This window comes from Gossypium arboreum, chromosome 5, assembly GCF_025698485.1.
Source record: "Gossypium arboreum isolate Shixiya-1 chromosome 5, ASM2569848v2, whole genome shotgun sequence".
In the NCBI taxonomy this organism is placed as follows: Eukaryota; Viridiplantae; Streptophyta; class Magnoliopsida; order Malvales; family Malvaceae; genus Gossypium; species Gossypium arboreum.
The window spans coordinates 77,049,741-77,060,845 of NC_069074.1; the positions used below are offsets into that span (position 1 = coordinate 77,049,741).

Here is an 11,105-nt window from a genome sequence, read left to right on the forward strand (position 1 = left end):
GTTAGGTTTTGATGACATGAGCAAATTGAATAAAATAAAAAAAAGTTGTCATCTTTCTTTTCTTCTCTTATACACCACTGAAAATATCAGCCATTGTTGGGGTTTAAGAGCTTTAATAGTTCAGCAAATTTGAGCCTTCTCAAGTCAGTAATTTGATGGTTTCACTTGAAGATTTTTACATTTTTGAAACCCTTGAAGCATGGGCTTTCAAATGAAGGGTGTATCTTGCAAAATGATTAAGAGTTTAGGGTTTTTCCATGAATAGAATTGTGATGTTTTCTGAGTTTTTATGGAAGAAAATGAGTCATGGTTGTTGATAAACCATAATTTATACATATTTTTACCCCATGCCTAACGCATTTATGGATGGTTCCTCTTTAGATTTGGTGAATTCGATGCTCTTACTCCTTTAATTTCATGATTTATACTTAGGAGAGCGTAGGAGAGTAAAAAGAATGAGAAATGAGCCAAAAAGGGAGAAAATGGACCCACATGGGAAAACAACACGGCCTGGACTTCCTCACACAGGCGTGTCACACGGCCGTGTCAATTTGACAGAATCGAATCGCGGCTTACACGGGTGGATCACACGCCCGTGCCCATTTAACAGCCTTGACCACGGCCTTCAGTAATCGGACACGGGCGTGTCACACGGGAGTGTCCCTATCGAACTGAAGTTTACTCCAATTCAGAAAAGGCCAATTTTGAGGGCTTTTAGGCATTCCAAAGCCTATTTAAACACTTGATGAGGCATTTAGGAGGGGCAAACAGAGTAGGAAGCAAAGAATTACTCAAGGGAAGCCGATTGATCCATCTCAAGAGCCGGATTCATCATTAAGACTGGAGATCTCCCTTCAAGCTCCTTCAGGAGTTTTGGGTTTTCTTATGTTTTGTTATCTTTATACTTTTGAGATGTTTTCTTTCATAAGTATGAACTAAACCCCTAAATGCCTAGAGGGAATGAAACCTATGACAGATCTTGTTATTATTATCTGAATTATATGATAAATATTTGACTTGTTCTTAATTATGTGTTCTTAATTCTTGTTTCGATATTCCAGGATATCGATTCAAGTTAAGCTCTTATTCAGAGGAGGAATAGACCCTGTCTAAGAGTAAATTTGTCATAATTAAGAGGAGTTGATTGCACGCCTAGAGATAGGGTGACAATATTTTGTCTAATTAGGGTGAAACCTAATAAGGGAGTCCATAGATTGAGTTAATGCAACTCTAGGGTGTTAATTAGAAAGAGATTTCAATTATTCAACCTAGGGGTAGACGTTATTACTCTTGAGAGAGATAATACTATAACTTAGGGATTTCTACGGATCAAGTCAAATGAATAAATCGTCTGATTCAGAGTCAAATAACAAGTGAAGTCTAGGTGGATTTGTCCTTAGGTATTGTCTCAATCAATCGAATTTTCCCCAAAAGTACTTTCCCAAGTTTTTCTTTCTGTGCATTCTTAGTTAGTAATTAGTTTAGACAACCAAACCTTTTAAATTTTAGGCTAGATAATAAAAAGGAAGTAAATACTAGTACTCGTAGTTCCTTTGGGTTCGACAATCCGGTCTTGATGAACTATACTGCTGTTCGATAGGTACACTTGCCTTAATTGTGATAATAAGTTAGTCTTAAGAACGTTCATTTATAAATCTTTAAAACCTGTTACCAATATCACGTATCAAGTTTGTGGTGCCTTTGCCGTGGAACTAGGATATTAGGAAAACTCAATTTTTATTACTTTAGCCACTTTACTTTTCTTACAATGTAAAATTTTATTTTCTTTTCTAATTTTTCTCTTATTTCCTTCTGACAGGTTTTTCTAGTTTATGACCAGAAGAAACCCGTCAGGACCACTACTTTTTGACGGTGAGATCGACCGCACAGTTTGGAGAAGCCAAAGAGAAATAAGGCGAAGCCTAAGACACACAGAGGACCAGCAAGTAGACAATACTTCAACCACAACTGAGGAGATGGCTGAAAACCAAGAAAATCTGCTACCTCCTACGATTGCTGTTAATCAGAATCCTGCTCTGCACACTATGTATGATTATGCTAAACCTAATTTAACGGGAACTGAGTCAAGTATAGTTAGACCTACTATTGCTGCAAATAATTTTGAACTGAAACCTAACACAATTCAAATGATACAACAGTTTGGTCAGTTTGATGGTTTGTAGGATGAGGATCCCAGCGCTCACTTGACAAATTTCCTAGAATTTTACGATACTTTTAAAATTAATGGCGTTTCTGATGACGCCATTCGCCTTCAGTTGTTTGCCTTTTCGTTAAGTAATAAGGCTAAACAATGGTTGAACTCGTTACCACGAGGGTCAATCACTACTTGGGAACAAATGACCAAAAATTTTTTATTAAAATATTTTCCACCATCTAAAATGGTCAAATTATGTAATGATATCTCTTCTTTTGTGCAGATGGATTTAGAAGCACTCTACGATGCATGGGAGAGATACAAGGACCTTTTAAGAAAGTGCCCTCACCATGGGTTACCGCTTTGGCTACAGATTCAAACGTTCCATAATGGCCTGAATCCTTCGACTCGGCAGATGATTGATGCAGCCGCTAGAGGAACTATAAATAATAAGACACCTGAGGCAGCTTATGAATTTATTGAGGAGATGTCACTGAATAACTATCAGTGGCAAGTTATGAGAAAAAAGCCGACGAAAGCAGCCTGTGTTTTCAACCTCGACGCAGTTACTATGCTATCTAACTAAGTAGAACTCTTAAATAAAAAGATTGACGGTTTGTGTCGTTCTACTCTGGTACATCTAGTGATGACATGCGATTCGAATGAAGGAGGAGCATGCACAAAATATCAACCTTTCAACCCTAGCATCAAGGAGGAACAAGTCCAATATATGGGTAATAATAACTCTAGATCCCAAAATAACCCATATAGTAACACTTATAATGCAGGTTGGAGGAACCACCCTAATTTCTCGTGGAGCAGTCAAGGAAATCAAAGGCCACAACATCCTCCGGGTTTTCAACAACCACCTTACCAGCAAGAAAAGAAGTCGAACCTTGAGGAGATGCTAACCTAATTCATCTCTGTGTTAGAAACTCGTTTTCAGAATACTGAGACAGCACTAAAAAATCAACAAGCATCAATCCAGGGGCTCGAAACTTAGATTGGACAGCTCGCTAAGTTAATTTCCAAATGACCACAAGGTAGCCTACCAAGTAACACTGAATCTAACCCAATGAAGCAACTCAACGCGATTGCCATTCAAGATGAGGTAGGTCAAAATGACGCAAAGCCGGTGAATACAGAATATAAACATCATGTGCCATACCCAAATGCGGCAAGGAAAGACCGATCAGACGAACAATTTGGTAAATTCCTTAAACTTTTAAAGAAACTACATATAAACTTACCATTTATTGAAGTCCTTTCGCAGATGCCAAACGCAGTCAAATTCTTAAAGGAGCTTTTAACAAATAAAAAAAAGTTGGATGAGGGAATTGAATGCAGTTTGCTCCTCCATATTACAGAATAAGCTACCCAAAAAATTGAAAGATCTAGGGAGTTTTACGATTCCTTATTTAATTGGTAGTTTAGATGTTCATAATGCATTGGCTGACTTAGGGCAAGCATTAATGTTATTCCTTATAAAATGTTTAAACAACTAGGTCTTAGGAAACCTAAACAAACTAGGATGAGCATTCAATTGGCTGATAAAACCATTAGATTTTCTAGGGGTATCATTGAAGATGTTCTTGTTAAGATCGATAAATTTATATACCCAGTAGACTTTGTTGTTCTAGACATGGAAGAAGATAGCAACGTACCTTTAATTTTAGGATGACCCTTTTTAGCGACTGCTAGAACCATTATTAATGTTGGCACAGGTGAACTCACACTTTGCGTGGGAGACAAAATAGTCACCCTTCAAGCTCGTAATTCGAGTAATACGTCAAAAATTGAAGGTGGTTGTATAAATTATTCTACTAATACTGATCATGTAGTGAAACCCTCTGTGCAGGAAACAATTTCGAAGAATGTATATGAGCCATGTTCAAACAACAACAAATGACCTATCTATGAAGAACGAAGGCTACAAATTGAGGAGTTAGATGAATGGCGGATATATAAACTGAGAAAACACTATAAACCAAAACCATGCCATGAGGAGCTTAATCCCTCCAAAAATTAACTTACAGTTGGAGACAAAGTACTACTAGATGCAGCAGATCCTCGAATCGCCACTTCTAAACCAAATGAAGAAACCCCTCTTACGGTAATTAGTATTTTTCCATAAGTACGATGGAGGTAAATCACTCTAAATTTGACACATTAAAGGTAAATGGTACTCGTCTTAAACCTTATGTTGATAAAATCGATAGCAGCGATGAGGAGTGTAAACTCCTCGATTCACCATGATCACGCACCAGACAGGTAAGTCAAGCTTAGACTATAAATAAGCGCTTCTCGGGAGGCCACTCGAGCACTAACAGTATTAATTTCTCTAAAATTGAGTTTTTAACATCTAATGTACTAACCGAATCATGGTACATAGACTCTCTAAATACCACACAGCCAGGCACACCGGCGTGCCTTAGGCCGTGTGAAAACAGGGCAAAAATTTCTACCCTAACACAGGATGCGATAAGTTGCCACGGTTGTGTAACGCCTCAATTTTCGGGTTTTCTGTGTTTCTGTGATTTTTTTTAAAATTTGTATGTGTTCTGGTTGGTTAAAATATATATTTTAGTAGGTTAGTGGGCCTTTGGAAGGCCCAAACTTAAGTTAAATCCGTGGTAGTCTTCGAAATTTTAATTTTATGAAAAGGTGATGCAATTGGCGTTTGGGCTTTTAAGAGTAAAGGGGTAAAAGGTGACACAAAAAGGAGTGTGGTGTAATGGCAAGGTGGGGCCATAGAGGAAGCAAGGGGTCTAAGGTTCAAGTCTGGGCTCTTACAATATATTTTGGTTTTTCTTTTCAATAAATCTGGAAACAAGTAGGTGCGCCTTAAAGTTTAATGTGTTGGATTTATGACACAAATGAGTTGATGGCCTAGTGGTGGTGGCGTGAGTTGGCATGTGAGAGGACCTTGGTTCAAATCCCTTGGCACACAAAGGTTGATTATTTTGCTATGTTGGGACGGAAAGAGTTGGTGTTGGTTTTAAACTCTGGCGATGGAGGGATCCCACATCGGGAAGCTAACATTAGAGTAGATGGAGAGCTGGCTTTAAATAGAGCAAACCATGAGGAGAGTAGGCATACCCTTCTTGGCTGATCCCTTTCGCTTTGTGACGTGCTCGTTTGGGTTGGGCGTCAGCTAAGAGTGTTTGGAGTGCGGATTAACTGCAGTCTCCTAACAGGTGTGTATTTCTCATTACTCTAGTAGTAGGATACCTATTTCAGGCCGCGATAGGCTGAAATGGGCCATGTGGTCCCAATGGGTCCGTAGGCCCAAGTGGATAAGTTGTAGAATTATTAAAATACCCCTGTAGGGTAGGACTACCGATTTACCCCTGGAGGGTAAAATGACTATTTTGCCCCTCGTGCGTAAATGACTAGTGTGATGATTGGGTTATTTGACGTGGATTTATGTTAGTTATTGTTAATTCGTAAGTCTAATGTGTTAGTGATCGATTGTAGGATTATCGCGTGGGAGATATCGTCATCAATCGTCATCAACCAGGTGTGTAAACGACACCCTCCCTTAGCCTGAATCGGTAAAAGCTGAAATACAGAAATGTTGGTATTTTGTGAACTCGCGAGCATGCGAGTGCTCGTGAGATAGTTGTTAATGAGTATGGTGCATTTGGATTATTAGAGTGCAGAGCGTGCATTTTCGTGCACAATGGTATTTTTGGGCTTAATGGGCCGAAAATGGGCCAATGGGCCAACTGGCCCACTTTGGTAAAAAGACGAGGTAAGTACTTCTAATTACTTGGTAAATGTTAGAATGAGCATGAAACCTTAAAAATAGGTAATAATTACTGAAATACCCTTACGCATGCAAAATTACGATTTTACCCCTAGGGTTATTTTTTTCTGAAAAGCATGATGTTCTGTTTCTGTATACGTATGCCATGACATATTATTTCTGTTGCATGGGACATGGGTTTATATTGATGGAGGAAGCGTTCTGGCAGCCTCGCTGCAATCTGGTGGCCTCGCCACATATATTTGTTCTGGTGACTTCGTCATAATATCTGGCAGCCTCCCTGCAATCTGGTGGCTTCGCCACATATATATATCTATTCTGGTGGCCTAGCCACAACATCTGTATCTGGTGACTTCGTCACAATATCTGGCAGCCTTGCTGCAATTTCTGTGGTGTGTAGCGGTTGGGTGGGTCAAGTAGTCTCCCCACATGGTGTAAGGCTGGTATGGGGGTGTTATGGATGGGTCTCGGTTGGGATTTCTGCATTCATGATATATTTGTTCTGTATCTGCTATGGGCCTATGAGTTTCATTCTAATTTCTGTACTAGGCCAAGGCCCAGATAAGTCTAACTCTGAGGTTTGATCTGTTTTGGGCTATGGTTGGGTTATGATACACACTGAGTTTACCGAACTCACCCTTTATTTTCATCTCTGCAGAAATCCCCAACCATAGTGGGCTTGGAGCCATGAGGGATTGAGTGGCCACATCATCTGCAGTTGGTTTTTCTAAGTTAGTTTATTTTTATTATTTTATATTCGATTTAATTTTGGGTTTTAAGTTGTAATAAGGCCGCTATTTAAATTTCTTTTTCCGCTATGGTTTTATTTTCTGATTATATTTATACTATGTCGAAACTGCTAGTGTTAGGCTGCACGGGTTTTCAAAATTAATAAACGTTTCCAAGACTCAACAAGAACAACAAATGGATAGCCTAAAGATTAATAAACTGGCTTTTCATTCAACCGCTATTTTTACAAAGACCACCCCAATCACTTAAACCGACGAATGCATACCAAGTCGTAAGTCCATGTGACACGTCAGATCTGACCATAATGTCCGGGTCAGGTTTGGGGTGTTACATTTAGTGGAATCAGAGCCAGGTTACAACAACTCGATTGTGGAGCGGATCTAAAACGGGAGTTTGTTAAGAAACACTAAATAAAGGTTTTCGAAAATCATTTTTTTAGAACTTGATTATAAATTGTTTTTTAGAATGTTTCTAATATTTTCTCTTTACAAATAGATGATTTTAAAGATTAAAATTGGTTTTCTAAAATTTAGTTTTTTAGAAGGAGGCACACCGAATCTCAGGCCCAAGTCTGTAAGTTTTTTGAGCCCTTCTGATTGTTTCTGAAATATCTGCTATATGCTTGCACAAAACCTTATCATGGTACTTTAGTTAGGGTGATACTGGAACTATAGAAACTCTGATAAGTAGACTGAGACTGTAGCTAGGCTACCGCAAAAGGAAACAAACTCAAACTCTAAATTACTGTTATTCATAAGACATCTGTAATAAACACTGAAATATTAAACTAATTCATAAAATTCTCAACCAGATAATATGAAATAAGTACACGAGTAGCTCGTGGAAGAGGCCGTGGACGTGACCGAGGTAATGCTCAGGTTGAATCTTCATCTTCAGGACATGTACCGGCAGTAGATGCACCGGTACCACCGGCAACGGAGGTAGAGTCTCATGATTGAGGTGCCGGGGACAATGCCATGTCCCAGGCAATGCTCCAAGTTTTGGAAAGGGTTGCTGGGGCAAGTACGGGAAATAAAATTCGGGGGTCTATTTACGGCGACTCGAGCCAATAGAGCGAGATATTTAGGGGCATATCTGGTGTAGCTCGAATGTGGTGAGTATTGGTTAGAAGCCACAGCGGATTATGGATGATCTGGATCGCTCTGTAGAGCGTGTGAAGGAGCCATATCGTTACTCGAGGATGAGGCTTATCGGTGGTGGCTCACGGTGAGAGATGGAACTCCTGCTGACAATGTGACTTGGGAGCTGTTTAAGACAGCCTTCAAAGGAAAGTATGTTGGGGCTAGTTACGTGGACGACCGATGAATGCTGTTAGACCGCAGAGTTGTAGGAATTGTAGGAAGATGCATATGGGCGAGTGTCAGAAACGTTCTCGTACTTGTTTTCGATGCAGATCTATGGAGCATAGGGTTAAGGATTGTCCCAAGTAACCAGATCGGTTCAAGTTTTAGAGTAGAGGGTCGCTCAACCAGTGAGGGGTGGACTATAATTTTCGAGAGGACGTGGGCAAGGCAGAGGTGGTAATGGGAACGGTCAAGGAAGAGGCGCTGGCGAAGTCTTTGGATTCTTGAGGCTCGTTAGCGGTGTTGATGTATGCTAAATGCGCCTAGAGGAGGGTGATGCACCTGACGTCATAACTGGTACGTTTTTGATTTCCAGTATGCCATACACTGCATTGATAGATGTTGGATCTACCCATTCATATGTTGCATGTGCTATATTTGGGTCACTGGGTGTGCGCTCTGAGGAGACTGTGAGTGGGGTATCTGTACTAAGTCCTTTGGGTCACTCGGTTAGGGTAGATAAACTGTATAGAGATATGCCTATAGAAACTCAAGGAAAAGTTTTCTCTGGAGATCTAATGGAGCTACCTTTCAGAGAATTCGATCTCATTTTGGGAATGGATTGGCTTGTAAGCATAGGGCTACTCTGGATTGTGCTGCTAAGCGAATAATGTTAAAGACCACAAAGGATGAGGAGGTTTTGGTGATAGGCGGGCGTAGGGATTATCTATCTAATGTGGTGTCAGCATTGAGAGCCGAGAAGTAGATTCGAAAAGGATGTGAGGCTTATTTGGCATTTGTAAGCCAATTGGAAACTGAGGATCTGACAGTGGATAAAGTTAGAACCGTCAAGGATTTTCAAGATGTTTTTCCAGAGGAGCTTCCGGGTTTGCCCCTGAACCGAGAGGTTGAGTTTGGAATCGACTTGTTGCCTGGAACGGTACCAGTGTCTATTGCACCTTATAGGATGACACCGAAGGAGTTGGTGGAGCTGAAAGCCCAAATTCAAGAGTTATTGGATAAAGGCTTCATTAGACCAAGTGTGTCTCTGTGGGGAGCACCAGTGTTGTTCGTAAAGAAGAAAGACGGGTCAATGCGGATGTGCATCGATTACCGGTCGTTGAACAAACTGACGATTAAGAACAAGTACCCACTACCGAGAATCGATGATTTATTTGACCAACCTAGAGGAGCTTCAGTATTTTCCAAGATTGACCTTCGATCTGGGTATCATCAGTTGAGGGTTAAGGAGGTGGATATTCACAAGACGATATTCAGAACTCGGTATGGTCACTATGAGTTCTTGGTTATGGCATTTGGGTTGACGAACGCACCTGCGGCATTTATGGATCTGATGAATCGAGTGTTCCAGCCATACGTGGATCGATTCGTGGTCGTCTTTATTGTTGATATTCTGGTTTATTCTAAAACTGAGGAGAAGCATGATGAGCACCTTTGTATTGTGTTGCAAGTGCTGAGGGAGAAGGAGCTTTATGCGAAATTCGATGAAGTGTGAGTTACGGTTGAGAGAGTAACTTTTTGGGGCATGTTGTCTCTCTTGAAGGGATCAAGGTGGACCCTCGAAAGATTGAAGCGATTCCTAATGGAAGCCACCGAGGTCGATGTCGAAATTGAAGTTTTTTGGGTTTAGCTGGGTACTATAGAAGGTTTGTGGAAGGATTTTCTGTGATGGCAGCACCTTTGACAAAGCTTATAAGGAAGGGAGTACCGTTTGTTTGGATTGAGAAACAACAGGAATATTTTGAGAAGCTGAAGAAAGTTCTAACCGAGGCACCTGTACTGGTTCAGCCGAGTCTGGAAAAGATTTTACCGTATGTAGTGATGCATCACATGTAGGGTTGGGTTGTGTACTGATGCTAGAGGGTAAAGTGGTTGCTTATGCGTCGTGACAGCTTAAACCACATGAAGTTAACTATCCTACTCGTGATTTGGAGTTGGCAACGGTAATCTTTGCGCTTAAGATTTAAAGACATTACCTGTATGGAGAATGGTGTATTATATACACAGATCATAAGAGTCTTAAGTACTTGCTGACTCAGAAGGAGCTGAACCTTAGGCAGCGGAGATGGATAGAGTTGCTTAAGGATTATGACTGGGCGATTGAGTATCACCCAAGCAAAGCTAATGTGGTGGCTGATGCCCTAAGTCGTAGAACTGTATCTGATCTGAGAGCCATGTTTGCTCGTTTGAGTCTGTATGACGACGGTAGTCTATTAGCAGAACTGCAAGTTAGGCCGACCTAGGTGGATGAGATTAAGGAAAAACAGTCGAGAGATGAGTCCCTAGTTTCTCGATTCTGACAGGTTAAGAATGGGGATACTTCTAAGTTTGGATTGAACAGTGAGGGAGTTCTGTGTTACCGAGGTAGAGTTTGTATTCTGAAGGACTCTGACTTGAGGCAAGCAATTCTGAAAGAAGCTCATAGAGGTCTGTGTGCTATGCATCCTGGAGGGAGTAAAATGTATTGCGACTTAAAGGAGTTGTATTGGTGGCCTGGATTGAAGCGAGAGGTAACAAAAGTTGTGGGAAAATGTCTGACTTGTCAGCGAGTGAAAGCTGAACATCAATTACCTTCCGGACTTTTGCAGCCAATGAAAGTACCACTTTGGAAGTGAGAGAGGGTAACCATGGATTTTGTGAGTGGGTTACCCTTGACACCGTTGAAGAAGGACTCAATTTGGGTAATTGTGGATAGGTTGACCAAATCTGCTCATTTCATACCTGTCCGCACTGATTATTCACTTCAGAAGTTAGCCAATTTGTATGTGACGGAAATAGTGCAACTTCACGGAGTGCCAGTGTCAATTATTTCTGATCGAGATCCTAGATTCACATCGCGATTTTAGAAAAAGTTCCATGAGGTGTTGGGTACGCGGTTGAACTTTAGCACAGCCTTTCATCCTCAGATTGATGGTCAGCCAGAAAGGGTAATTCAGATTCTGGAAGACATGTTGAGGGGATGCGTTATCGACTTTCGAGGCAGTTAGGAGGATTACTTACCGTTGGCAGAGTTTGCATACAACAACAGTTATCAGGCAATTATTTGAATGGCTCCTTATGAGGCACTGCATGGGTGAAGATGTCGTACACCTAGTTGTTGGACCGA

General features: G+C 40.7%; 1 non-coding gene across 1 annotated transcript; it reads right to left on the reverse strand.

The window, feature by feature from the left end:
• Positions 1-2,405: 2,405 nt before the first annotated feature.
• Positions 2,406-2,512, reverse strand: LOC128293477 (small nucleolar RNA R71). The gene has a single exon (XR_008283658.1). It is a non-coding gene; the product is annotated as a small nucleolar RNA R71 (small nucleolar RNA).
• Positions 2,513-11,105: the final 8,593 nt, after the last annotated feature.